The 27,999-nt window shown below is 34.7% G+C and overlaps 1 protein-coding gene across 11 annotated transcripts in view; it reads left to right on the top strand.

Annotated features, from left to right (window-relative positions):
* The window catches only part of NLGN1 (neuroligin 1), a 907,355-nt gene that overhangs the window by 152,250 nt on the left and 727,106 nt on the right, over positions 1-27,999 (top strand). Inside the window, exon 1 of one of the 11 annotated variants that reach the window (XM_064378629.1) lies at positions 27,404-27,963. The exons of the other annotated variants lie outside the window; for them this stretch is intronic. The gene's annotated coding sequence lies outside the window, so the exon portion shown is untranslated. Of the gene's footprint in view, positions 1-27,403; positions 27,964-27,999 lie in introns of those variants that run through there. 11 annotated transcript variants of the gene reach the window in all.

Here is a 27,999-nt window from a genome sequence, read left to right as displayed (position 1 = left end):
TAATGTCTTTAATGAGTTATCTTTTCAAATTTTTGCCCATTTTTATTGAGCTATTTACTTATGTATTGTTGATTTCTTAATACGTTAGTAAGTTCTTTATCGGATGAAGAAAATTTCATTAGTGTTGGTTTGTAAAATATATTTTGAAACCATGAATGGGTATAAAATTTTGGAAGTTCTTTTTTCCTCCATCAATTGAGATGGTTATATGACTTTTATCTTTTAACTGATGAATTATATTGAATTTTTTTTAATGTTAAGCCTCCCTTGAATTACTGGATAACAATAGAATATTTCTTATGTTTTTCCATCCATTTGCTAATATTTTATTAAGGACTGATGTGTCTAATCTTAGGAGAATTATTAGTTCACATTTATCTATTTTTTTCAAATTCCTTGTCAGGTTTCTTTTTTTTTTTTTTTTTTTTTTGAGACTGGGTCTCACTCTGTCACCCAGCCTGAAGTGCAAAGGCACAATTACGGCTCACTATAGGCTCGACATCCCTAGGCTCAGGTAATCCTCCTACCTCAGTCTCCCAAATAGCTGGGACTACAGGTGTGCGCCACCACATCCAGCTAATTTATATGTATAGATTTTTTGTAGAGATGGGGTTTTGCCATGTTGCCCAGCCTGGTCTCAAATTCTTAGACTCAATCGATCGCCCACCTTGGCCTCTCAAAGTGCTGGGATTACAGGCGTGAGCCACTGCTCCCAGCCTCTTGTCAAGTTTTGATATCAGGATTATAGAGCTCATAAAATGAATTGGGAAGTATTCTATACTCTTCTATTATCTGAAAATGCTTTTAGAAGATTAATATTATTTATTCCTTGAATGTTTGAAAACTCAACAATGAAGCCTCTGGCCTATTTTAGGAAGTTTGTTTCAGGAAGATTTTAATCATTAATTCAATTTTTAAAATAGAGATGAAGCTGTCAGATTTTTAATTTTCTCGATCACTTTTGATGAGCTATGTTTTAACAGTTTGCTTCATATAAGTTGTGACTTTATTCACCTGGAGCCCATAGTATTTACATATTTTATTTGTATTATCTAAAAGACTTTTTGTTGATCTTTTTTCATTCATGACATGACTAATTTGTGTTTTCTTAGTTTCCTTCATCAGTCTTCCTAAGTGTGTTTTGATGCTATTGATCTTTACTTAAAATAAATTTTTGGTTTTGTTGGATTTTTAAAGATTGTTTTGCTGTGTACAAACACCCATTCCTTGGCTATATTTGCTCTTCTTTTTCTAACTTACTGATTCTAGCTGTCAGTTTCTCTCAAAGCACTGCTTTAGCTGCAAATCACAAATTTCAATATTGTATACTTTTATTATCATTTACTTATAATATTTTCTAAAGTACTTTATAATCTCTTCTTCTTTGTTTATTTTGTTTTTGGGAGGGTGTTTTTAATTTCCAAATATATGGATGTGTTTTTATTTAAAGACTTTTTTTTTTATGGCTGGTTACAGTGGCACATGCCTGTAACCACAGAATTTGGGTGCGCTGAAGCGGGAAGATCATTTGAGCCCATTAGTTCAAGACCAGCCTGGGCAACATAATAAGATCCCATCTTACTGTTTAACAATTAGTCCAACCTGGTGCACATGCCTGTAATCCTAGCTACTAGGGAGGCTGAGATAGGAGGATTGCTTAAGTCTAGGAGGTCAAGGTTGCCTTGAGTTACGATTGCACCACTGCACTCCAGCATGGGTGACAGAGCGAGAACCTGTCTTCAAAAGAAAAGAAAAATAGGTTTTTGCTATTGATTTCAAAATTAAGATTGTGGTATATCTTGTTCTATGTTCAGTTATAGTTTTTCTGTGAATATATATATATATTTGTGGATATTTAAACATCCATTAGATTGATAGGTTTATTGAAATTTTCTGTAGGCATACTGATTTTTTTTGTCTACATTGTATCAGTCACTGAGAAAGTAGTGATAAATTTTCCAACCTTAATTCTGAATGCATTTACTTCTCCCTGAAATAAATTTTGATGCTTATTTATTAGGTATATACATTTTTAGCTGTTATGTCTTCTTGATAAATGGACCTTTTTATAATTATGAAATGTTACTTTTATCCCTAATAAAACTGTGTTTTCAAGCCCACTTTTCTACTATCATCGTAGTCACACCAGATCTCTTGTAATTAGGGTTTGTATGGCACCTGTGTTTCAATCTTTTTATTTTTAACCAATTTCTGTCTTTATATTTGAAGTGTATCTCTTACGCACAGCATATGATTTACCTCATCTTTTTTTCTCATTTTCAAATCTTGTCTTTAAATTATTTAATCCACCTACATTTAATATAATTATTTATAAGATTGTGTTGAAGCCTATTTTCTTCTATTGTTTTCTCTTTGCCCTGTCTAACTTTCTTGATTCTGTTGTTTCTCTATGCTCTTTAAACAATTGGATGTATTTAAGCCTTCTGTTTTATACCTTATATTAACTTTTTATCTGAACACCTTTATTGGTGCTTGCTATATAATTTACAGCATAAATTCTTAACTCATCATAGTCTACCTTGAATTAACATTTTACTGCTTCACATATAATACTAGCACCCCTCTCCACATATTTTATGCTGTTACTGTCATTTATTCCTGTATTAGTAACCTCATGACACTTTGTTATTATTTTTCTTTAAATATTCAATTGTCTGTTAAGCAAATTAAAGATAAAAAGACATTTTATATTTACACATATAGTTACCACATTTTCTGTAGATTCAAATTTCTACCTGGCATCAGTTCCTCTTGAAGAGCTTCCTTTGGCATTTTTCTTGTAATTGATATTTGGTAGCATCGATTTTTTTCACTTTTGTTTATATAAAAATGTCTTTAGAGTTCATTTTTTGAAGTATTTTGCTGTCTGTGTAATTTTGAATTAACAGATATTCTTTTTATCCCCTTTCACCACCTTAAAGATACAGTTTCATTGTCTTCTTACTTGTATTATTTCTGATAGAATATCAGTTGTTATTTTCTAATTATTATTTTCCTAATTGAAATGTCATTTTTTCACTACTTGCTTTTTAAGATGTTCTATATACCATTGATTTGCATTAATTTGAATTTATATCCCTAAATGTGATTTTCTTTGTATTCATTCTACTGTGGTTTGTTGACTTTCTTACGTCTGTAAATACGTATTTTTCATCTAATGGGAAGCATCTGGTCATTATTTCTTCATTTGCCTCCCCCAGCCTCTATCCTGTATATCCTCTCCTCCTGGACTGCAAATACTTACATACTAAAGTAGTTAATATCATTTCACAGGCAGTAAACTCTTTTATTTTTTAACAGTGTTTTTTCTTTGCTTCAGTTTGAATAATTTTTATTGACCTGCCTCCAAGTTTACTTATTCTTCTACAGTAACTACCCCATTCAGTTCATCTAGTGAATTATTTTTAGATGGTTTTTTAGAGTTTCTATTTCTCTTTTGAAACAGTGAATCTCTTCATTTATTATATCCATTTCCCCTTGATATTTAAAAACATAGTTAATGGTTATGTTGAAGTCTGTGTCTATTCTGTTACCTGTGTCATTTGTGGGTGTGCTTCAATTCATTGTATTTTTAACTTGGATATGGTCACATTTTCTTGCTTCTTCATTTATCTGATAGTTTTTTTATCCTGATTATTACGTGTAATAAAAAAGTGAATATTGTAGTAAAGGTTTTGTTTGATTTTTGTTGTTGTTTTTCCAGGTAGGTAAGCTCTTTTCTCTTCCTGGTGCCTAAGATGTAGGAATCCTCTGTCAGAATGTTTTGGTTGAGTAGATCTGATATGGCACTTATATTTTATTGAATTAAATTCACCTGTGATTAGATGTACCGGCTACCATCAGTATTGTCTCTACCTTTTTTATCTTAGTTTTTGGAATTTGGAAGTCATTGGGCTGCAGATGCAGATATTTGGTTTATCTTTGGATTCATCTCTAGTAAAGCCTCAAAATCAAAGGTGCTGGGAATACACCATGATTTCTTTCAATTTTCAGCCCCTTTTCCACTGCTGGTTTCTTGGCAAAATTCGTTAGGCAAGAATTGATGGCCCAAACTCTTTCTGATGTACTAAAGGCTATAAAACATTGCAGAAAAATGCCCTAATGGTTTAATTTTTTGTTTAATGGTGTGACAAACAAAAAAGGATTGGAGAAGTAGAGCTATAGATGATCAGCACAGTTAAGGTGCTTTTTGTTTGTTTGTTTTTAAGATGGTGGGGAAGCGTGAAGACAATTCCCAGATGGCAGAGAATTGTGTATGTGTGTGTATGAATGCGTGTCTTGGCTGTGAGGAATGCTGCAAGTGAACTTAATTCAATTACTAAAGACAACAGTAACTATATTTAACACTTAACTTTACAAAGCACATTTATATGTCACCTTACTCATCTTACCAACAGTGATCTTCGCTGATCATTCCGTAGTTTCCTTGGTTGGATATTCTTCTTCATCTCAACATTTAAGGTTCAACATTCAACTGATCTGAGGTTCAATTACTGGGTCTCATCTTACCTGTTTTGGTTTACTTCATTCAGCCTCCCAGCTGAAAATACCATCTATGAGCCACAGTTTTCCAAAGTCATGTCTGTATTCCAGAAAGCTCTTTTGAAAATTAGATTTGTAGATAAGGACACAAGAATTTTCTTTTGGCTATCTCCACCAAGATGTCTAATAAAACTGACCTATATCCAAGGCTGAACTATGTATCTCTACACAACTCCCCCACCCACACACATACACACAAAGACTATTCCACCTGCAGCCTTCTCCACCCGAGATGATAGGGATTCCACTATTTGAATCAGTCAGGCTTATGCTATAAGATGTTGTGGTGGTACAAAAGCCTAATTCCAATCTGGGTTATCTGAGGACATGAGCTGGCCTGTAGCTTTACAGTCATCAAATATTGAATAAAGAGAACACAGTGTGCTTGCTCATAGTTATTGTTAGATAAAAATTTACAAACATAAGAATATTGATAATGTGCATGCACTTGCTGGTTAATAAACATCGGCTGGGCCTTTGAGTGATGCCCCATTCTCACCTGAGCAAATCAGAATAAACCAATATATCTGTTGAAAAAGCTAAAGGAAATTAAGTATAGGTAACTCTGCCCCGAAAGCCAAGGAATGATTTAAGTTTATCTGCCATAAAGAGAAGTGGTAAAGTTGAATTTATTGATGAAAATGTAAGAAAGCAACAACTTTATTTAATTGCAGACCCGCCAGCATTACCAGGACTCCTGATTCTCTTTGATCTGCTTGTACGTGTTCTCTCTCAAATAGATTTACATTTTACTGACATCTTTTAAAATGTGATAAAATTCTGCAACAAGGTCACAGACCTTAGAGTCATTCTTGGGTCATTTTTTTCCCTCATACACTTGTATATTCTTATACATCTTTTGGGATTTACCTTTAATATATGTAAGAATCCCATCCTTTCCTCACCACCTCCATTACATCCACCACAGTTCAAGCAATCAGCATCTTCCATTTGAATTTCTGCAATAGGCTTCTTGCTCGTCTTCCTTTTTCCATGTTTCTCCCTCTACAACCATTTTCTGCACAGTAGCCAAATTGAATTTTTACAAAAAATTTCTGCTCAAATTCCTGCAAGGGGTTCCAATTTCTCTCTGGATAATAGCCAAAATCTCTACAAAGGCAAACAAGGCCTACCTGATCTGGCTCTTACTACCTGTCAGTATCATCTTTTGTCTGGCTTCCCTCCTCTCTCTGCTGTAGCCACACTGGTTTCTTTGTTGCTCTGTGAGCATGCTAGTTACGGTCCTGCCATATGGCTTCTGCACTCACTATTCCATCTGCCTGGAATGTTTTCCTACTCAAAAGAAGTTAGCTTTCTCATCACACCTTCCACCTATTGTAGGCATAGGTTTCTGTTAAATGCTTTCATATTTTCCTCTACGCTCTTTATAGACCTGAATGAAGGGAAGACACAAAGATAAAGGATCAGTAACAAGGAATGCAGATTTGTATTTATCCACCTTCGGAAGACATTGAGTAAAACCATACTACTGAGGAATGAATGTTGAAGTAGATCAGAATTTGTTATGAACTGTGTAAAATATTATGAGTCCTCATTGATATTTCCAGTTCTTTTCATGGATTACGCTTCCATGTGCTCTTAAAGTTTGAGTGCCACCATACAACTTGACCATATGAGAAGATGTTAAGAGATCTTCTGACTGAGCACTTAAGATCCAGTGTAGAAACTTCCATGCCTTTTTCCCCTTTATGAACTCTGAGCTCATAAGGAGAGATCAGCCCTTGAAGATGGGTTAACATTCATTACTCTGAACCCTTGAGTTACTGTGAGAACCAAGATCCCTACTGAATCATGATGGGCATGTCACATACACAGGGAATCATTGTTGCCACAAACAACAGGAACTTTAAAATTGTTATTATAGCCTAACCTAACTTGTCTTAAATTATATACTACTCAATTCTTTCCTTATATTGTACCAGGGTTGTCTCCCGTGAAGAGACCAATTAGCTAACAGGAATTCATAAGGAAAATGTATTATTTCATTCAATGAGTGATTATTAACCACCTCAATTTACTGCACACTGAGAATATAGTGATAAGCAAAAGCTCCTGTCTTCTTGGAGCTTACAGTCTGTAAGTTGAAGTTGTGTTGAGCAGAGGGAATGATGAGGCTAACATCTTGCCAAAAGGGAAACTCAGCCCAGGATGATAAGGATGAGAGACACAAGGAGTGCAGGGCAAAGTTAGAGAGGATTCCAGTCTGTTTGGATGCAGAGTATAAGGTTGGGAAGAAGCAAAGGACCATCAGAAGTCACTGCTAGGAAATCGGCCTTATGAGAATGAGGACAGTCAGGTGAAAATACAGGAGAGCGGTCACTTCCAGGCACCTTGAATAGACCAAATATAGTGTAACAGGCTGCCTTACAGATGAGGAATGAAGTGACTGTGAAGGCTAAAGCAGATACTGTGCAGTGAAGCAGCCTGGTGTTGAGAAGAGGGGGATTGCCTGGAAATGGAACAGAAGTGACTGGTGTTTAGAAGTTGAGCAGCAAAATGTTTTCCAAACCTTACTAAATCTCAAGATCTATGCTGTTGAATTCCTATTTGGTCTACTCCACTTAAGCTAGAAAAAGAGCTAGAGTGCATTCAGAAAGCTAGATATCTACTTCTAATAATTATGATGGGCGTAGGGGAGGGTAGGAATTAAAAAATGGCATAAGAACATTGGCAATTCCCCAGAGATGTAGGTTTACATTGCATAGGAAAATAGAGGAAAACTGTAAGATAACTCTCACCACAGAGAAAGAAGCCACAGCTCCAGACATGGGTCTTTAAATTCCTAGTTATATGTATTACCACATAAAGGTAAACTGATTTATATTACCACCGAGGTGCTTTGAAAGACAGAAGAATTCTTAGACCTGACAATTTTTAGTTGAGCAGAATTAATTAGAAAGAAGATGAAGTAGATATTAGAATAAAAATTTTATTATGACCATAGATGGATGTATTGAAGAGCATTTCCTTTGTATGAAAGTAAAGAAAACCAATTAAAGCTGTTTAGGTATATGAAAATTCAGAGGATTAAACCAATTTTTCCATTAATTGTAAATAGAGATTTAATTTCTTACTTTGTTCATCCTTGAAATTCAAATCAAGCAAAATTATTTGTAGAGGAAGCAGAGAGGATGAGCGTAGTGGGATTAAAGACTGACCTATAAAGAGTGAGATATTGTGGGGAGATATAAGCCTGTAATTTTTATACAGTAGTACGTTATTATTTCAAATTAACCTAAAAAGAGCTTGAAAATATTCATGACTATATCTGGTTAGTAAATGGGTTAACTGATCCATACATTTCATGCATCATGGTTTCAGTAGGAAATAGATTCAGGATGGAGTTGGAAGCTACAGACCTGAGCTGCTTCTCTAGGCTTTAAATGTTAGGCATTGTTCTTAACCGTCCTTAACCTCAACTTCAACAGCATTCAGACAAATTGGTTAATTATATGGGCTAATAGGTCATCCAAATATGTGTAATTGGACCAGTCGAATGCAAATTAAGATAATGATTGGAGAATTAAATAATGCTTGCAAAATTGGATGATTTAGTAATACCCATTAATAAAATTCTGTGAAATTATTAAATTTGGATTCTTTCTAAAATATTCTCACTCTCTGCCCCATCTTATTTCATTAACACTTATTTATCCTCCACACTTAGTCTTTCTCAAGTACTTTTCCAGACTCCCTCTCTGTCCTCACCCTGCACACGATTAAACGTTTCCTTAACTGTATGCTATTGATCTTTGCTTCAGCACTTCTCATGTTGACTAATACGTATTTATTTTTGTGTATATCTTCACTCCTAAGACTGCAAATCCTTTAAAAATGCCCTGTATATTGTGCATCTCTTTATCTTTAGCACTTGGTAGACTGCCTTTACATAGGATGTCTTCAAATTTGTATTGAGTCAAAAAGGGTAAAGCAAATGTAGATAATTGAAATTTTTCTCTATTTTTGAAAACTTTAGAAAAGGAGATATATACTCTATAAGTTCAATGTATAATGAATTATTCTTTTATCAAATGGTACCATGAGACGACACTAATGTAGACTAAATGATTGGAAATGGGTTTCCTTCTGTGCCCTTGTGGGACTTCATTTTCCTCTTTATCTTTGTTTATTAAAAAAGAATATTCTTCTTAAAATACCTGTTTCTTTTGTTAACTTTAACCTTGGTAGTTAAGAGAGTTGAATTATTCTATGTGTGTGTATATAAATTCTGAGAACTGTAAAAGGTATACATGTAAGTTTCTATTACTGCATTAACATGGTCACCTTCTAAAAAATAAGATAAATTAAAGAGGGCAGATTCATCAGGTTGAGGAACCCTCATGTGACGTTAGGATTGAATGTATGACTCATACATACATTTTAACATTAATTGGATGTGGTTAATAATACTCTTAACCCATATAAAGTTGAGATATTGATGGAAAAAATGAAAAATTGTGTTGCTTTTTAGTTTTTAAAAGTCTGTTTTACTAGCTTTATTAACTATCTGGAAATAAGGAATATATACATTCATTCAAAAACATATCAATTTTTGTGTTCCTTCAAATTTCTGGAATTCAAATGCATGCATTTTTTTTTATAATTGAAATTTTTATAGCACAAATTTAATTTTGAATACTTTCTTCACTTACATTTTATACTGGACATTTTACTGTATTTTTATGTAATTGAATAATGTTTATCAAGTATATTAGCATATTTTACCTAAATGTTTCACTATTTCTGGGTGTTTAATTATTCCTGATTTTGCTGCTATAAATTATTGTAAGAAGCATATTTCCACATACAGGTTTTACTTCTTTGGGATTATTCTTTTGGATTAAATTTCTAGAGGAAGGATAATTAAACTGCTGGACTTGATTTACCTTCAGCAAACCCCCAAAGAGGAAAGGGAAAATATTTACCTTCTTAGTAAAGAAATCTCTTATTGAACATTAAGACTCTGAAGCTATATTAAACTATTGACAGTAATTTGAATAAATAATGAAAAATATTTTTTTCATTTCTTATTTGACAAAAATGTATGTATTTATGGTGTTACACATGATGTTTAGTAATATATATACATTGTGAAATGACGAAATCAAATAACTAACATATGCATTTCCTCAAAAAGTAATGATTTATTTGTAGTGACAAAGTAACGACACTTAAAATCTACTTTTTTGTACAATAAATTTCTTTTTGAAATCTATTTGAAAGTTCCAGGCTGGCCCTTGCTTGGCTCACTGCATCCTCTGCCTCCTGGGCTCAAGCAATTCTCCTGCCTCAGCCTCCTGAGTCGCTGGGACTACAGGCAGCCGCCACTATGCCCAGCTAATTTTTGTATTTGTAGTAAAGACCAGGTTTCACTATGTTGGCCAGGCTGCTCTCAAACTCTTGACCTCTGGTGAATCACCCACCTTGGCCTCAGTCCCCAAGTGCTGGGATTACAGGCATGAGCCACTGTGCCCAGCCTCAATAGTTTTCTTAAACTTATTCCTCCTAATTGAAATTTTCCATTCCTTGAGCAACAGCGGACAAAAGTATTTAAGAAACAAACAAAAACAAAACAAATGAGGAAAATAATGTTAGCTTCAGAAGAGAAAGGAGTTTCTAGGTCTTCTTTCTTCAATACTCAGTGTTTGTTTTCTCAGTGCTTTTCCCCAAGAAAAAAACAATGCTGTAGCACAAGGGAAATGTATGGTTCTTAAAAAGTGCAGTAAAATTACTCTTCATAAAGATTTTACACTAATAATGTGTTAGTTTATCTTGTCAATTCTAGGAGAACATTGTGCACAATTTGAAAATGTGTTTTATTAGACATAATTTCAGTAAAATTATTATATTAAGTTTTTCTTGAAAGCAGTAGAAGTAAAATAAAACAACAGGGACACCTGGGATTGTAAACTCTAATTTATTTACTTATTCCTTCAAAATCTATCATAATACCAGTTTTTAAGTGAGAGATTTTTCCTTCATCTTTTGGTTTGTGAATTAATCTGCAGTCACATGCATTTGGTGACTCAGGGCTTTTATTAATTATTTTTAAATTTTAATATTAGAGTTCTATCAAAAATCTATGCTAAATTATAGATATATTTTCAGAGAAGGCTATTTTTATTTTCTTGAAACAGTAGTCCCTCAAATCTCCTTAAAAGTCATAGGTTAAATATTTTTAATTTTTTTTTCCCCGAAAATCTATTTTCTCATTATGGTTATTGTTTTTCTATTTATTTGTTTTTCCTTTTTAATGCTTTTTTTCCAGATGCTTTCTGTTTCTTTTTTTCTCTTCAAATTTGTGAATGAAAGATAAGGCTGCTTAATGTAGGTATCTGGCAAGACATGTCTGTCCTGGTCCTGGAAGTTTTGAGAGCTGTGAGTTGAGATCTGCTGGAGTCCATGACTGTCATTTTCTGGCAGAATGATATAGTATAGGCAGCAAGTTCAACTGAGGCTCATTTCTTTGGAATGCATTCTACACTACTCCACATTCATGCTTTCTCTAAGAAATAAAGATAACATTCATTCATTTATGCATTTCTTTTTTTTTTTTTTTTAACAAATACTGGTTGTGATAGTCAATAGATTCAGAATGCTGGGGAGCAAAGGTAGGAATGTAGATAAAACTCTCCTGAAGAACAATTAATACGTTACAAATGTGGTAGGAGATAAGGATAAGCATAGTTTGAATAGGCTTAACCTCAACCTAGCTTGGGAGTGGAGGCTATAAGGGGTCAAGAGTGGCAGTGAGGAGTGAAGTAGGATAGGTTGTATCTCTGAAGGGCTAACAGAGGCAGTGCTGACTAAAGTAAGGATTGATGGACCTTTGGAAATTAGAAAGGTGGATTGATTAGGAAAGAGGGCATCCAAAAGGAAAGCCTTTCAGACAGAGAGAAAGCCAAGTGCAAAGGTAAAATGTTTCAGAAAGAGCATGGTGGATTTGAAAAGCCACAAGTAGCACAGCGGGCTTAGAGAGGCAATGGGTGGGAAGAGAGAGTGCTGGTCAGGAAAGCAAGTGGCCAGCTTGGAGGTGGTAGCTGAAGCTATTCATACCCATGTGATCTGGGAGACACTGTAACATGGCATTTTGTTAGGAATTCAGAGACCTGAAATCTCCACCTGGGTGAGCTTAACCAAATAACTTAATTTCTGAGGGCTCTGCTTCCTCCTTTGTAAAACGAGCATATGATTTTTAACCAGCACCCCAGGAAGCCCTCCAATGGGTGCTAGGTGGGGAGGGGAACTTGGTGGCCAGAGCTCTTTGTCCCCTGTCTTCTTGGCTTTTACTATATCAGTTTTGTTTTCGCTTAAATTATTTGCTTACAAATTGAATTTATTCATTCATTTATTTATTTATTTATTTATTTATTTATTTATTTATTTAAGGCAGCCTCACTCTGATGCCCCGGCTGGAGTGCAGTGCTGCGATCTCAGCTCACTGCAGCCTCCACCTCCCAGGTTCAAGCGTTCTGGTGCCGCAGCCTCCCAAGTAGCTGGGATTACAGGTGTGTGCCACCAAGACCAGCTAGTTTTTTGTATTTTTAGTAGACACAGGGTTTCACCATGTTGGACAGGCTGTTCTAGAACTCTTGATCTCAAGTAATTCACCCATCTCAGTCTCCCAAAGTGCTGGGATTACAGGTGTAAGCCCCCGTGCCCAGCCTATTTATTTATTATTTTTGGAAAACTGACCTCCACAAAAAATATTTTGAAACCCACAAGACTAACTTATCTGAGGTCTTTCTGTACCCCACACCAGTTTAGGAAAAATAGCAATGTTTACTATTAGAAAGGGCAGTAGACCAAAAGTTCAAATGTCTGATTTTTATGGTTGGCAGACCTCTGTGTGGCCGTAGGAGCCAATTTTCCTTAGCTGAATTTTTAAATTATAAAAGAGGACAAATATTATCTGCCCTTCTTATCTTGATTTTTTTCCAAAACTGAAATAAAATCAGATATGTTGAAGTGCTTAGTGAATAGTGAGGTATTTTAAAAATGACTGTTATTCTTAAGGAAACTATTACCTATGCTGAAAGGTATCTCTAGGTATGAGTATCTAATATATAAAAGATACCCTTGGCATGATGAATCTGGTTATTTAATGGAGGTGTCACACTTCTTATGTTACATTTTTCTTGGCTCAAATTCTCTTACCTAAAAGTGAGATAAAAATCTCTGTACTGGACAATTTTATCCATAGCTTCCTAGATTTATCAGAATGAATTTTATTAAAAGAAAAATAAGTATTAATGATCATTTTAAACTGCATTGGAAAGTGATGGTAACCTTATATCCCAGGATGCTTCCTTGAGTTATTCATTCTGCTTAAGAGCATCCATTAGGCTGGAATATTATGAATCTTCTTTTCATAGTAGTTTCATTACAAAGCTCAGAAGAAGTAGGTTTAGATGTTTGTTTTGTTGTTGGTGGTGGTGGTGATCTTTTAATGGAGCATTTCAAATTCAACAGCCCTTTCTCCTATTAATAACACTGACCTTTCTCAATAGTAAAACTTAGGTATGTGTTATGTTAAAAGATCTTCCTTTATGCAGTGTGAACAGGGTAAAATATCAAGGTTGAAGGAAATAGATAACTCTGTCTACAAATACTGCAGCCACTTCCACATTGCAGATGAGGAAAAAGAATAATTTTTCCCTCTAAGAAGTTATTACGCAGAGGGAGTAACATAGTCACCCGGGTTTTTCTGAATGCAAATCCTGTGCACATCTCCATATGCTAGCAGGATCCAGTTTAAGGAGGATTTTACCATTCTACAGCATCTAAAATATGTCTCTGGATCCCTGTTCTTAACTCAGGCTGCATGCAGTAATGATTTGAAAGTGTGGCATAACCCCAGCTCCAGAGATTCTGATTTAACTGTTCTTGAAGGGGGGAACCAAACATTGGTATTTTTACTTTCTTCCCAAGGGATCCAAGGGATTCTAATGTGCAACCAGAGTGAGAACCACTAATTCTGGTAAAAATTAAGCAGATAAGCGATTTATTCAGATTTGTGTTATAAAAATATTATTTTGGTGTCAGTGTGAGAAATAGATTGGACGAAGTTAGATGAGGAAGGCAGATGCCAGTGAGCCTGGCACAGCCATGCAGCCATGAACCAATCTGAGTCCATGCCAAGAATTCCCAATATTGCTTGCAATTTCTGGATGAAGAATCTTGTTGTTACCAAGTCCTCTGGGATCTGTTTCCCTGACCTTAGTTGACCCTTCTGCTATCGTATTTACTGGTCATTCTCTCCTGGTGCTTTGAGCTACACCTTTCTCTGGTTGCCCTAGCTATGATTTTGAGCCAGTGCTCTTTCCCAGATAAAGAGGGAAACCAAATGTGTTGCTGTGAACACAGTTTTGAATGGGACATCCTGGTATTTTCTCTCATCTGACCAGTCATTTCAGGAGGATTTTGCTTACAGCTCCCAAGTTTCAGCCTCATCAAGGCTCTCCTCTTGTCCTCCCTTGCCTTAAAACATAGTTCAGCTTCAACCATGGAGGAATCACTGTATCTCACTACAAGGAGACACCTTTATCCTCTGTTGCTCTTTAGAATAGTCAGCAGCATTGGCCCTATGTGAGGCAGGAGAACTAAAGCTACCCCAAGTCCCGGTGTTATTTCTGCCTCATAGAAGAGCTTGGAGCATCCCATCACTAAAAGATGCTGCTGCCTTTTTTGGAAGAACCCCCTCCAACGGTCCGTTCCATTTATGTTAGCTCCTGAACCCTGAAACTCTTCCCTCAATACCTGTTCTCTTCAGCTCTGAGTTACCACCCTTCACAATTAGCAGGAGTACAGGAGGCCTGGATTTAAACTTGTATGTAATCTCAGTTTAATCCGTTGTTAGTAGCACCAACTCACTTAGTGTTACTGGATTTCAGTTTTCTGACTTGTAAAAGTAGGAAAAATTACATGTACTCTTCAAACTTGAAAAAGCCTATAAGCATAAGAAGGGAGTACAATATTGGTACAGAGGATGCATTCAACAAATGAGAGTTGATTTTTTTTTTTTTTTGCTATTATGATTATTAAGTTTGGATGCCTTCAAGTCAGCTGAGAGAGCAAATACATAAATAAAAATGTTAATCTTTGTAATGGATTAATGGAGATACATGTATCTTCATATGTATAATATATATATTAATTATATATATATTTAATTCAATATATTTAATATAGAATTATTTTTAATATAATTATATATTATGTATATTATATGTATATTGAAACAAGGGGAATGGAGTGGGAGAGAGGAAAAGGGGTAATCAGGGTAGGAAGAAGATGGGCTTTCCTGAGATCTTATTTTTATGCTGTGGTTATTATTGTTTTTGTCTGCTATATTTGCTTCCTGGTCTAGTTCTTAATGAATATGGGGTGAGGAAGAATAGACAAATTTTTGATTGTGTCAGGATTAAGAGTCAAAAAATGTTGAAAATATATTGCCATTACGTCATGAAGGTTCATTTAAAATGTATGCAGTCATAATTAGGATTGATGATAAATTGCTGTTTAATTACCGATTTGTTTTAAATTTAGATTAATTTTGAAGCTTTTATTAAACATACTCTTTTTATAAGGTAAAGTTCTTTGTAAGTCAATTAAATGCTGTCAATAAGAAATACCTTTTGATAACTTAATATGGTTGATTAATTAAATAGAAATGTTTGTGTAGCAGAGAGTAATCCAAATATAAGACCTTAACTTTTCTATTGTAAATGGGGACACAGAGAGAAAATAGATGCTAAACTTTGCCTAAATTGAATTAATATTTGATTTAAAATTTAATATTTAAATATTAAACTCCTTATTAGTAAATAGTTTTTAAAAGCATCATTGAAAATACTAATTCCAAAAAGTTGATGGTTTTAAATAATTTATTTAAAGTCTGTAATCTAAGGCAGGCTCCTTACTAAAGTGTCTCATTTCTATTTACCATGAAATTAACATACTTAATGGACAAATCCAATTACAAAACAAATTCCTATAGGAATTTCATGCCTCAAAAAAGGAAAAGAGAAGATCGCATGAGAGAACATATATTGGATACTACAGTAGAATGATTGTTCAACTTTAAAGAGATTTATTCAACTACACCACCATCTAGCCCATATGTCACAATTTTGTCCACAAGAAAATTATGGGTGATTTTTGTAAAAAGCCTGGGATGCAGTTAAGATAAACAATACAAATGACACATTTGATCTGCCACTCCAATAAGACTTTAAAAAACAGACAGAATCTCACTCTGTCACCTAGGCTAGAGTGTAGTGGCACAATCATGGCTCACTGCAGCCTCCAACTCCTGGGCTTGAATGATCCTCCTGCCTCAGCCTCTCAAGTTATTAGAGCCATAGTCTCACATCACCATGCCTGGCTATTTTTTAAAAAATCTGTGTAGAGACAGGGTCTCTATAAAAAAAATTTGTGTCTCTACAGGGTCTCACTATGTTGCCAAGGTTGGTCTCAAATTCCTGGCCTCAAACGCCTTGGCCTCCCAAAACTCTAGGATTACAGGTGTGAGTCACTGCACCCAGCTCCAATAAATCTAAAAAGAAAAAAGAAAAAAAACATTATTGTGACTAGACACTTAGCAAACACACATGAGCATCAGTTTTAGAATTTCAGTTAATGTCAAGATTGGTAAACTGCAGTTTTTGGAATTTTGTTTGAAAACAATATTTGTTTGTCCTTGTTGAAAAACCAGGACAGCTCATTTTCATGACACTTTTTCATGATGACTTAAAAATAATTGATATTAGTTCCAAGAACACATATTCACATACTGTTAGTGTTGTAAATTAGGTAATAGATTTGGACCTGAAATCTTAAAGCAAATTTAAGTTACCTTCAGGCTTTCTTATCATTTTCTCACCATCATATTCTTTTCCAGTTCAAACACCCTTCTTCCCTATGAAGAAATTGGAGCTTGGTCATTTGTTCATATTATGTAGTTGGCCCCAAGCAATGTTATTCTTATCCCATCCTTAACTATCATTTTGTTCTAAAATTACCAGATAAATTTCTTTCTATTATTGCTGATATTTTTACAAACGTCAGTCAACTCAATATCATTAGGTAATCATATTCTTCTTTCATGTTCTTTTTAACTTTTGTTTCTTTTCTGATCTTTCTTTTTAAATATAATTCTCAAATACAAAGTTATCAGAAAGTTTCCTTTAAAACCATGCTGATATTTCTTAGATGCCTTTGTGATTCTTTATCTGGATTGTGACAGAGCTTTAGAATGATACGGATAATATATAAAATTTTCTTTTTAACTTGTTTCTTATAAAGCTGCACTATCCTTTATGGTAGTCACTAGCCATATGTGGCTACTGAGCTATTGAAATGGAATTAGTCCAAGTTAAGATGTGCTCTAAATATAATATACACATTGAATTTTGAATATATTTAATAGTCCATCACATTGATTATATGTTGAAGTGATAATATTTGACATATTGGGCTAAATACAATATATTATTAAATTTAATTTAACTTGATTCTTCTTTTTTTAATGTGGATACTAGAAATTTAAAATTTCCTATGTGTTCACATTATGTTTCCTGTGGGCAGCACTGATTATTCGCAGAATATTTTTGGTATTTTTTTTTTCTTTTTTTAGAAAGAAAGAAAAAAAAGAATGAAGAAGAGGAGGAAAAAGGAAGAGAAAGAGAGAGAGAGAATGGGAGTATTGCTTTCTTGCCCAGGCTAGAATGCAATTTAGTAATGAGTTTTGAAAACCTCTTTTATACAGATAATTATACTTAATGATGTAGTCAGGAAGAAATAAGGGAAGAAAGTAAACAAACAGCCAACCAATATTTCATTTAAACCTATGAAATGCTATGCGATTACTGAGGAGTGATTTACTTCCAATTATGTAGCCACTTTTGGAATAGGTGTGAGGTGGTAATGTATGTTTTGTGTATTTGAAGTGGAGAGTTCTATAAATGTTTATTAAGTTTACTTGTTCCGGGTCTGAGTTCAAGTCCTGAATGTCCTTGCTAATTTTCTGTCTCGTTGATCTATAGAATCGTTAGCTCTTCTTGTTACATTGATCCTTTTGCCATTATGTAATGTCCTTCTTTGCCTCTTTTGATCTTTGTTGCTTTAAAGTCTACTTTATCAGAGGCGAGAATTGCATCTCCTGCTTTTTGTTTATTTGTTTATTTTTACTCTCTGTTTGGTTGGTAAATCTTCCTCCTTCTCTTTGTTTTGAGTCTTTGTGTATCGTTGCATGTGAGATGGGTCTGGATGCAGCATACCAATGGGTTTTGCCTTTTTATCCAATTAGAATATATATAAGTTTAGTACTGGCGTTTGATGCTAGCTGGCTCTTTTGCCCATTAGTTGATGTAAATTTTTCATTGTGTTAATGTTCTTGCTTTTTGATATATTTTTGGAAAGGCTGATATTGGTTGTTCCTTTATATGTATAGTGCTTCTCTCAGAAGCTCTTGTAAAGCAGGCCTGGTGGTGGTGAAGTCTCTAAGTACTTGTTTGTTCACAAAAGATTTAATTTTTCCTTCGCTCATAAAGCTTAGTTTGGCTGGATAGGAAATTCTGGGTTGAAAGTTCTTTTCTTTAAGGATGTTAAATATTGGTCCCCACTCTTTTCTAGCTTGTAGGGTTTCTGCTGAGAGATCTGCTGTAAGTCTGATAGGTTTCCCTTTATGGGTAACCTGACCTTTCTCTCTGGCTGCCCTTAGTATTTTCTCCTTCATTTCAACCCTAATAAATCTGGCGATTATGTGCCTTGGGGTTGGTCTTCTTGAAGAATATTTTTGTGGTGTTCTCTGTATTACCTGGAGTTGAATATTACCCTGCCTTGCTAGGTTGGGAAAGTTTTCCTGAATGATATCCTGAAGAGTATTTTCCAACTTGGATTCATTCTCTTCATTACATTCAGGTACACCTATCAAACGTAAATTAGGTCTTTTCATATAGTCCCATATTTCCTGGAGGCTTTGCTCATTCCTTTTTATCCTTTTTTCTCCAATCTTGTCTTCTCGTTTCATTTCACTGAGCTGGTCCTCGACTTCTGATATCCTTTCTTCTGCTTGATCAATTCGACTGTTTAAACTTGTGCATACTTCGCAAAGTTCTCGTGTTGTGCTTTTCAGCTCCATCAATTCACTTATGTTCCTCTCTAAATTGTCCATTCTCGTTAGCATTTCGTCAAACCTTTTTTCAAGGTTCTTAGTTTCTTTGCATTGGGTTAGAACAAGTTCTTTTAATTCACGGAAGTTTCTCATCACCCACATTTTGAAACCTGCTTCTGTTATTGGAACACACTCGTTCTACATTAAGCCTTGTTCCGTTACTGATGAGGAATTGCGATCCCCTGTAGAGGGAGAGGCACTCTGATTTTGAGTATTCTCTGCCTTTTTAGGCTGCTTTCTTCCCTTCATTATATATTTATCCCTCTGTCGTCTTTGTAATTACCGACTTTCTAACTAGGTCTCTGAGCGGACGTCCAACTTTTTGATTCCCAGCCCCGAAATCTGAGCAATCCACTGCGCCGGCCGAAACGGCAGTGTTAAGATTGATGGTGCTTTTCTGCCCAGGAATCTCTGGACTCTGCACCAAGAACTGCCGCTCTAAGGCGCCAGCTAAACTGCTGCACTGGCCACAAGAGTCGCTCTGGCGACCCGTGGGGCTCCTCCGCTGGGAATTTCTTGGTCTGTGAGCAACAAATATTCGTCTGAAAGTGTGGCGTCCTCTCGTTCTCTGCGCTTTCACTGGGAGCTAGGTGCCCGAGCTGCTAGTGATCAGCCATCCTGGATCTTCTCTCTAGTATTTTTAATTAAGTGTATTAGTTTCCTCTTCTAGCTATAACAAATTTGCATAAATTTAGCGGCTTAAAAACAACACAGATTTATTATCTCCCAGTTTAAGATGTCAGAAATCTAAAATGATTGGCGAAAGCTGTGTTCTTTTTGGTAGTTCTAGAAAAAATTCCATTTTCTTGCCTAGAAACCGCCTGTTTTCCCTGGCTTGTAGCTCCTTCTTTCATCTTCTAAGCCAACAGTGTAGCATCTTCAAATGTCTCTGACTCTCTCTTTCTGTCTCATCTCTGTTTCTGTTATCACATTTCTTACTCTGATTCTGATCCCTGACCCCTCTGCCTTCCTCTAATAAAAATACTTTGATTACTTTGGACCCATCCGGATAACCCGGAATAATCTCCACATCTGAAGATCCTCAACTTAATCACATTTGCAAAGTCCCTTTTGCCATGTAAAGTGGCATATACACAGATTCCAGGAATTAGGATATCAATGGGAGGTGGGGGGTGTTATTCCAATTACCATATTAAGCATATTTAATGATGTTCTTTCCTGATTTGTTTGTTAATTTCAATTTTTAATGTGGTCCAATATTTTAAGATCAATGAATCTGTCTGTGATACCAAAAAGCAAACGTAAGAAACATCAAGTCAGGTGTGGCATGGCACGATGGCTTCTCATCTGGGCAATGCTGCTTACCTCAATGTGATCTTAGTTAAGTCACTTATCTTATCTTCTTGGGCTTTTTCCAGTTAGCCAAAGGAGTCTTTGTGAGTCCATAAAAGAACTTTAAAAGTGCAGTTCTTTCGGCCAATGTTCAAATATACTCTAGTTGTTTTAATGATTAGTTTGAGTTCTTGTAAGATGAATTTCAGCTACAAGATATTTATTATAGCTTCACCAGACTTATGAATGATAAGGAGATGAATTGTGAGTTGGTTTAATGTATTACACATAAGCCAAGCATTATATTCTCATTCCATCATATAATGAGTATACTTTCTATTAACACATAAACCATCTATCCTAATAGTCTATCTATTTTGTGACATAACAAATCATGCTTTGAACTATTTTGACATTACCTTTTCTGCTTAATCTATGTAAGCAACTACATCTGAAATATTACCATGCCCTGCTTTCCTTCTCTCCCTCCCTCCTAGTACAATTTATAAATAAAGGGTCAAAATTTAATTTTTTGTGTGTGTAACAAATCACCGTTTGTTAGCTTGTTTATCACTAGGGAAGACTTGGGAAACTTTTAAAGAAGAAGACACAAGAAGAAGCTGAGAGTCACGAATTTGAGGATGGGTGGAAGGCTGAACAATTTCTTATGCATTGAGTGTAACATAGTTTTATCTTTCTGTTTGATTACATCATTCCACTGTTTGTTTCTAGTTCATCAGAAGTAATTTTATTCAATACAAGCAAAAACAAACTCTAAAACCAAGCACAAATGATCTTAGAAAAATACATTATTTTTAAAAACTTGTGACATATTTTCTCAGTTTCTTGTAAGTAGTCAAAAATTAACTGAAGAGGCAGATTAACGTGTAGATAGATAGGTGATAGAGAGAGAGAGAGAGAGAGAGAGATGGAGAGACAAGAAGACAGAGAAATAACCATTCCTTTAAAAGATGTCATTTTGAGGGTTCATTTACTAATATTTTGGAAATCATGAAACTAAATATTTTGAGAGAGGTAGAAGATGCTCATTAAGTTGTTAATTGAACAATAATGAAAATTCAGGCTAGTGTTCACCTTTAATTATGTAATTAGCATAAAATCCTACTAAAAAAAGAGTACCCAACTCTTGTCTGTGAAGTCAATGAGATGTCAATGCCACTGGGATATAACTAAAAATTTCTTTTTCCATCTTGAACTACAGAACATTAATTTTCATGTGGTTTCCCATCCTATTAGGTCAAATTTATACCATATTCTGCTAATACTGGAAACAGACTCAAATTAACTAATATTCTACAATAAACATTAATAGATGATGTTTAATAAGATAATTATCTTAGATATTCCTTCAGTACTTAAGGAATATCTAAGATAATTTTATACAATTTAATTCTAGACTACATTGCAATGTCAAAATCAATCATAGTATTATGGAATCAAAAGCCACTAAAATATTAAGAGAACCTGCTCTGAGGTTATTAGAGAGTCAGCATAAATACTGTCTCACAAATATTACATACAAATATACATTCAAAAATGAAGAAAATTCTGCAAAATCATTCATTATGCTATTATTAGCTAAAACCTTTGAGGTTGGAAATTTCTATATTTTTCAATTTTACCAATTAAGTAAATATATCAATTATAGATATAAAAAAGAGCTTTTCAAAAAGAAACAAAACAGAATCTTAATTGTTAGCATAATGGCACCATTATTTGAAAGTTTTTAACAAGTCAAAATTATTTGTTTTGAAAATCTGGATTTTTTCTGATTTAAATCATTTTAAGAGTACTTCTGTAAATATCTTAGCATCTCTAACCAACATTAATGAAAAAGCCCCATTTCAAAAGTGGCAGTCTCATCCTAAAATATCTAGTCTTGGCTAGCCATAGTGGGCTATGCCTGTAATACCCGCACAGCCAAGGTGGGCAGATTGCTTGAGCTCAGGAATTCAAGGCCTGACTGGGTGACATAAAAAAAACTTTGTCTCTAGAAAAAATACAAAAATTAGCCTGGTGTGATGGAATGGTGCCTGTAGTCTCAGCTACTCAGGAGGCTGACATGGGAGGATCATCTAAGCTTGGGGAGTTAGAGCTCGCAGTGGGCTGTGATCGTGCCTCTGCACTCCAGCCTGGGCTAGACAGTGAGACCAGATCTCTAGATAAACAAACAAAATATCTAGTCTTGATCATCACTTCCTTAGTTTCCCTTACCAATCTCTATTCCATGGAATATAAAGATACATCTGGTATATTTAGAATCCAGGCAGGTGTATTCTCCCAATACATACCTGAAATAGTACCAGTCAAGCATTTTAAATAGTCTTTTCTAATTAAGCAGGATTGTGGGAGTAGATTCTTCCCCATAGAAAGAACCGCTTCATAAAAAGTCACCTTTGCAGTAGTCAGAACTTACAATGTTGCAACACTTTTTATTTTTGTTTCTTTCATAATTCCTAATTGCCAGTCATTTAGATTCAAGTCTCGAGCACTTAATAAGGGGTTACATCAGGGGAGTTCTGAAGATAGTAGAGGATTTTCTTTTTCTCTAGACTTGCTTTACAATTCTTTTTTTTTTAATTGCATTTTAGCTTTTGGGGTACATGTGAAGAACATGCAAGATTGTTGCATAGGTGCATACGTGGCAGTGTGATTTGCTGCCTTCCTCCCTTTCACCTATATGTGGTATTTCTCCCCATGCTATCTCTCCCCAACTCCCCACCCCCTGCTGTCCCTCCCCTATTTCCCCCCAACAGACCCCAGTGTATAGTGCTCCCCTCCCTGTGTCCATGTGTTCTCATTGTTCAACACCCGCCTATGAGTAAGAACATGCGGTGTTTGATTTAGTGTTCTCTAGCTTCAGAATTTTAAAAATTATTTTATTAAAATTGTTGTGGGTACATAATAGGTATATATGTTTATGGGATATGTGAGATATTTAGGTTATTTCCTCTTTTTCAGACACTGAGCTCCAATCTTTCACAGTATCCTAAGATGTTTATCACAAGCCAGAACTTAATTGATTTGACCTGGTCATAAAAGATGTGCTTTCATACTATTTATCAAAAAAACCCACTTTTTCACAAAATAACTCTTTTGTATTAAAAGCAACAATGAAATAATTGCTCACTTATTTGTTATTAAAATCATGCTATTTCCTCATGTGAGCCATTTGATATTAATCAATCAATCAATCAATTATTTTCTATTTGATATAGAAACTAAAACAGGATATGTAATTCTAGCATTTTTTTTTTGTATCAGAGCTGAAATTTTAATAACATGGTTAAATTGGAATGCCCTATAGTGGTCGTGTCTACCAATCTTGGCCTTTTATTTCCATTATTATTATTCATAGCAATTTTTACTTCCCTCCTGTATTGATTTCATTTTCTGAAGAAATTATCAAGCCCATCTAATGTAGAGAATAAATTTATTCTCTTTATGTTCCATTGTTTGATCTGTTAAGTCAGTCATTTGCTAATAATTTGTGTCATGAGGGATACAAATATTAAGTATGTTTCTATCCTCTCTGTGAGTAAATCAGCAGGGAGAGACATGAATTTGATTCACATTTTCATCCTCAGACGCCTTTCCACTATACAGCCTTCTCCTTTCATTTCTCCTCCTTCACTCTTCATGAACTACCTTCCTATGACAACCCAGTTTGCAATTAAACACACTGAAAAATGAACCTTTAGTTCTGTATTAATATCTAATAATTGTTCAGTATGGATGCTGAAATATTAATTTATAACAATAACTACTGACCATTTACAATCAACAAATCGGTCAAAGTGGTTGCTGAAAGAATGTCAACCTCTCCAAATTTCAGAAATATAACAGGACATCTACTTCTCCCTTATCTATTCTATTATCAAAGGAAATTAAACTGGTGTCTTACTATTTCCTTATCACAAATCTGTTTTGGTTATTTCCAGGAAATCTATTCTGGATAATCAAAAATTGATAGTTTGACAATTAACTAAGGCATTTTTTCCTGAGTCTGGGGTGCATTGAATGGTATTAACTGCTCAACCGAGTTATATAAATTTTCTTTTCTAATACTTGGCATGTCTTTTGCATGGATTATGAAAAATAATACCTAGTGATTGTAAAATGAGATATCCAGTCCTCATATTTCATATCAACAAAGGCTTCTTATTTGAATTCACATACATATTTTTAACATTCTGGGTGAATTTTCTTTCATGTTGTAAGTTTGGCTTATGGCTACACTGACTATGGTAGTTTATAGTTAACTGGTCAGACTGAACATAATCAATCAGTTGATTGACTGTTTCACAATTTCAGAGGCCCCGTTACTATTTGTGAGATCAAAGGAAAATACAAGAAAGAGCTAGTTGAGGATCATATATATATTTTCAATTTCAGCCATATTTTCCTATTTAGGTGGTAATTTTTGCTTCCTAGCTAGAATTTCTATTATCAATTATAGAAATAAATAAGCACCATTCCATTTACACTTCTTAGAAATATTAAGTAGTACATTTTAAAAAATTAACCAGATAAAAAGCACATTATGAACTATTGAACTTTCATACTTTTTTTCACAGACCTTTTTAATTAGAAAATTTTATAATATGGTAAAACACAGGAATCACCTAGTCTAAATCTTTAATTTCAATAAAATATTTAAAGCATATGAACAATTTATATAGTAATATTGTAAACTCCCATGTATTCAAGATTCAGACTGAGAAATGGAGCACCATAGATACTGTCGAAGCTTCCAGTGATGCCTTCCAATTCCATTTACCTCGCACCCTCCGAATGGTAGCCTCTACCCTGAATTTCATGTTTATCATTATCATGCATGTTGGTATCTGTTGCTCTATATATGTATGTGATCAAATATAATGCATGTAATTACTTTGCATGTTTTTAAACTTTATATACAGATACCATCATCCTGTAAGCATCTTTCCACAACATCCTTTTTTGTTATTGTGGCTTCACATTATATTTTTGAGATTCATTTATATTAATTCAAGGAGCTAAGTTAACATTCATTTTTCTTGTTACCACTTCTGCTATTGCAGTATATGAATATTCTATAAATATTTTGTTCAGTTATTTATCTAAAGGTGTTTAGATGATTTCTCCCTCCTACTGTGTTTTTTCCTCTTTCAAATAGTTTTGTAATGAATAGTTTTAGGAGTGGAAAGACTGGATTATAGGATATGAGAATGTTCAACTATTGCTAAACTGCTCTCTGAACTTGTACTATCATATACTCTCTATGATTTGATCACATTTTCATCAATATTAACTTTTGCTGGACTTGTAAATTTCTGCCAATTTCATGACTGTGAAACAAAAATCTCATTATTTTAAATTGCATTTCTCTAATAGCTAGTGGGATTGAGGACCTTTTTCAGATGCTTATTGGACATTGAGAATCATTTTCTGTCAATCAGCTATTCATTTCCTTAACCCACTCTTTCATACCATATTCTTTATCTTTTATAAGACCCTTCATGTACTTTGGATAGTAATCCTTCTTTGATTATATGCATTGCAAATACGTTTTCTGAGTGTTCATTTTGATGTATATAATTGTTTTATTTTAATATATCAAATTTAACATGTTTTCTTTATGGATTTTGGTTTTATATCCTGTTTATTAAACCGCATTTTCCCATTTAGTTTCTGTTCTTATCTACCCAAAATCATAAGGCTATTTCCCTATAAAGGCTGTAAAATTTGCTCAGCATCTTTAGGTCTTTAACACACCTTAACATACATATGTGTGAAGTTGCAATCTAGTATGATCATTTTTTCATATTGCTAATTCAATGTCTGAATATGTCATCTTTCCTCCCTGCTTTTTAATGTCACTAGTTATTTATCAAGTTCCATAAATGCATGAATATTTTCCCAGGCTTTCTATTCTGTTCCATTGGACTAATTTCTAGCCCTGAACCAAATCTACATTGCCTCAGTTACTGTTACTTTATATTAAGCCTTAATAGTTCATATGGGGATTTCCTGAACCTTGTTCTTCAGATTGTATTGATAATTTCTTATCCTCTGCTCTTCCAAACACATTTTAGAATTAACTTTTCATGTTTCACAAAAAACTGTAGTAAATTTTATTAATAATTACATTAGTTCTATAGATTAATTTTCTATATTGATTTTCCCATCCAGGAACATGTATATTTGTTGATTTATGTGAGTTTACCCCTTAATGTTAATAGACAAATTAACTGTGGGCCAAAAAGTGATGGCCCAAAGTCGCATAGCCAATTAGTAGCAACACCAGTGGTAGAAGAAAGGTCTTTTGACTCCTTAACAGCTTGTACACTAAAAAGGCTTAATTATTTAGTCAGTTAAGAAAGAGTATCTTGAAGTCCTTGCAGCTTCAGAACCCTTCACTATGAAAGAGAATTCGACTTCTCTAGTTTACTAGGCCCAATTTGTATTTCAAGCCCTCAAAGTATGTTTAGAGGGCTTGGCAAAACAAAGTCATGAAATCCTTTACATTGACTCTTTCTCTGGAGCCTGTCGGAAATGCTGGGGGTAATCTTGAGGTCACTGAATTTCAAAGCATTCAGGTAAGCAACATTGAGGCCTGTGTAATGACTCTTAGGTCTTGCTCTTTAACCACAGGCTTAGAGGAGCTATTGCTTGCTTTGCTGAATGAACATCAAAAGTCCAAAATGAGAATAGATTGTCTAAGAATATCTTCCTATATACACACACATATAAATGACCATACACACACACATTCATAATCATATTCTTTTAGAGAAAATAATATTTTAAGCATTTTTCCAAAAGCAGCATATCTCATGAAGACTGAGTCTTCTTCTAGATCGATAGTTATTCAGGAAACAAATACAATTGCTTTGAAATCACAGAGTTGCCTCAGATTGGCATTTTAGCTACTAACTGCCATTGGGAAAAATTTTGTATAAAAAAATAGAATCCAGAGGAGACAGAAGCACAGAAGATTCAGTCTTTAAACATAAAACAAAGAAAGATCAGATGATTTATTCAAGTAGTCATATATCGTTCATGTTAATTGCGGTTCAGCCTTCTTTAACTACTACTACAGCAGCCAGTTATCTAAAGGGGCAGAAAAAAAAAAGGTGAGGAGAGGGGATGGGAAAAAAGTGAGATCCCTGCAATATCGCCTGGAGCCACTAGGGGTATCTTTGTACCATTTTTCATCCTGCACCGATTTGGAGTAGAAACCTATATTAGGGTAAAACCAGGGTCCTCGGCATTTTTTTTTTTTTTTTTTTTTTTTTTTTTTTTTTGTGCGAGCAGTGCACCCAGAATCCAAAAAAGATTTTTTAAAAAAGAAAGAAAGAAACCACAATTTTTCAGTCACCCGAACAGGGTTATGAAATTGTTCTTCTGGACATCAGCACCGGGAATTCATTTTTGAGGTCAATTTCCAATCGAGATAAATCTATTGGATTAGTAGGATTATCTGATTGCAGCTGAAAGAAGTAACGTTGTTTGATCATTTGTATTTCTTGCCTGATGGTCGGATTTACATGGAGGTGGCTTTGGGTCCCCAGGATTCTGGATCGTGGTTGCATCTGGAGAGAAAAAAGGATCAATCGACACGTTTTGGAAGTGTCCGTGGGTGAATAAAAAAGGAGGGGGGTACAAAACTGGGGTTGCGGATGCTTAAAGCAAAAAAGAAAAAAGAAAAAAGGAAGCATCTTGAATCCTGAAACAAGAATTACCGGGGGCTCGAGATTTCAATAAAGCGTCTAGAAACTGGTAAATACTTTGACCATTTCAGCTTGGCTTTGACGGCGAAGTGTTGTAGAAACCGTCTCCTTGAATCATTGCGAAGGGACCGGGGGAAGATGAGGGGCTCCCTCTGTGGATTGATCTTGCTGAGGGTAAGTTTGTGGCTCTCTTCCTGGGAGGGGGCTGCC

Source organism: Aotus nancymaae, unplaced genomic scaffold, assembly GCF_030222135.1.
Source record: "Aotus nancymaae isolate 86718 unplaced genomic scaffold, 86718_ANA_hifiasm-v0.15.2.pri h1tg000019l, whole genome shotgun sequence".
NCBI lineage: Eukaryota > Metazoa > Chordata > Mammalia > Primates > Aotidae > Aotus > Aotus nancymaae.
The sequence above is the reverse complement of the archived record's forward strand: the minus strand, read 5'-3'. Positions and strand labels throughout refer to the sequence as shown.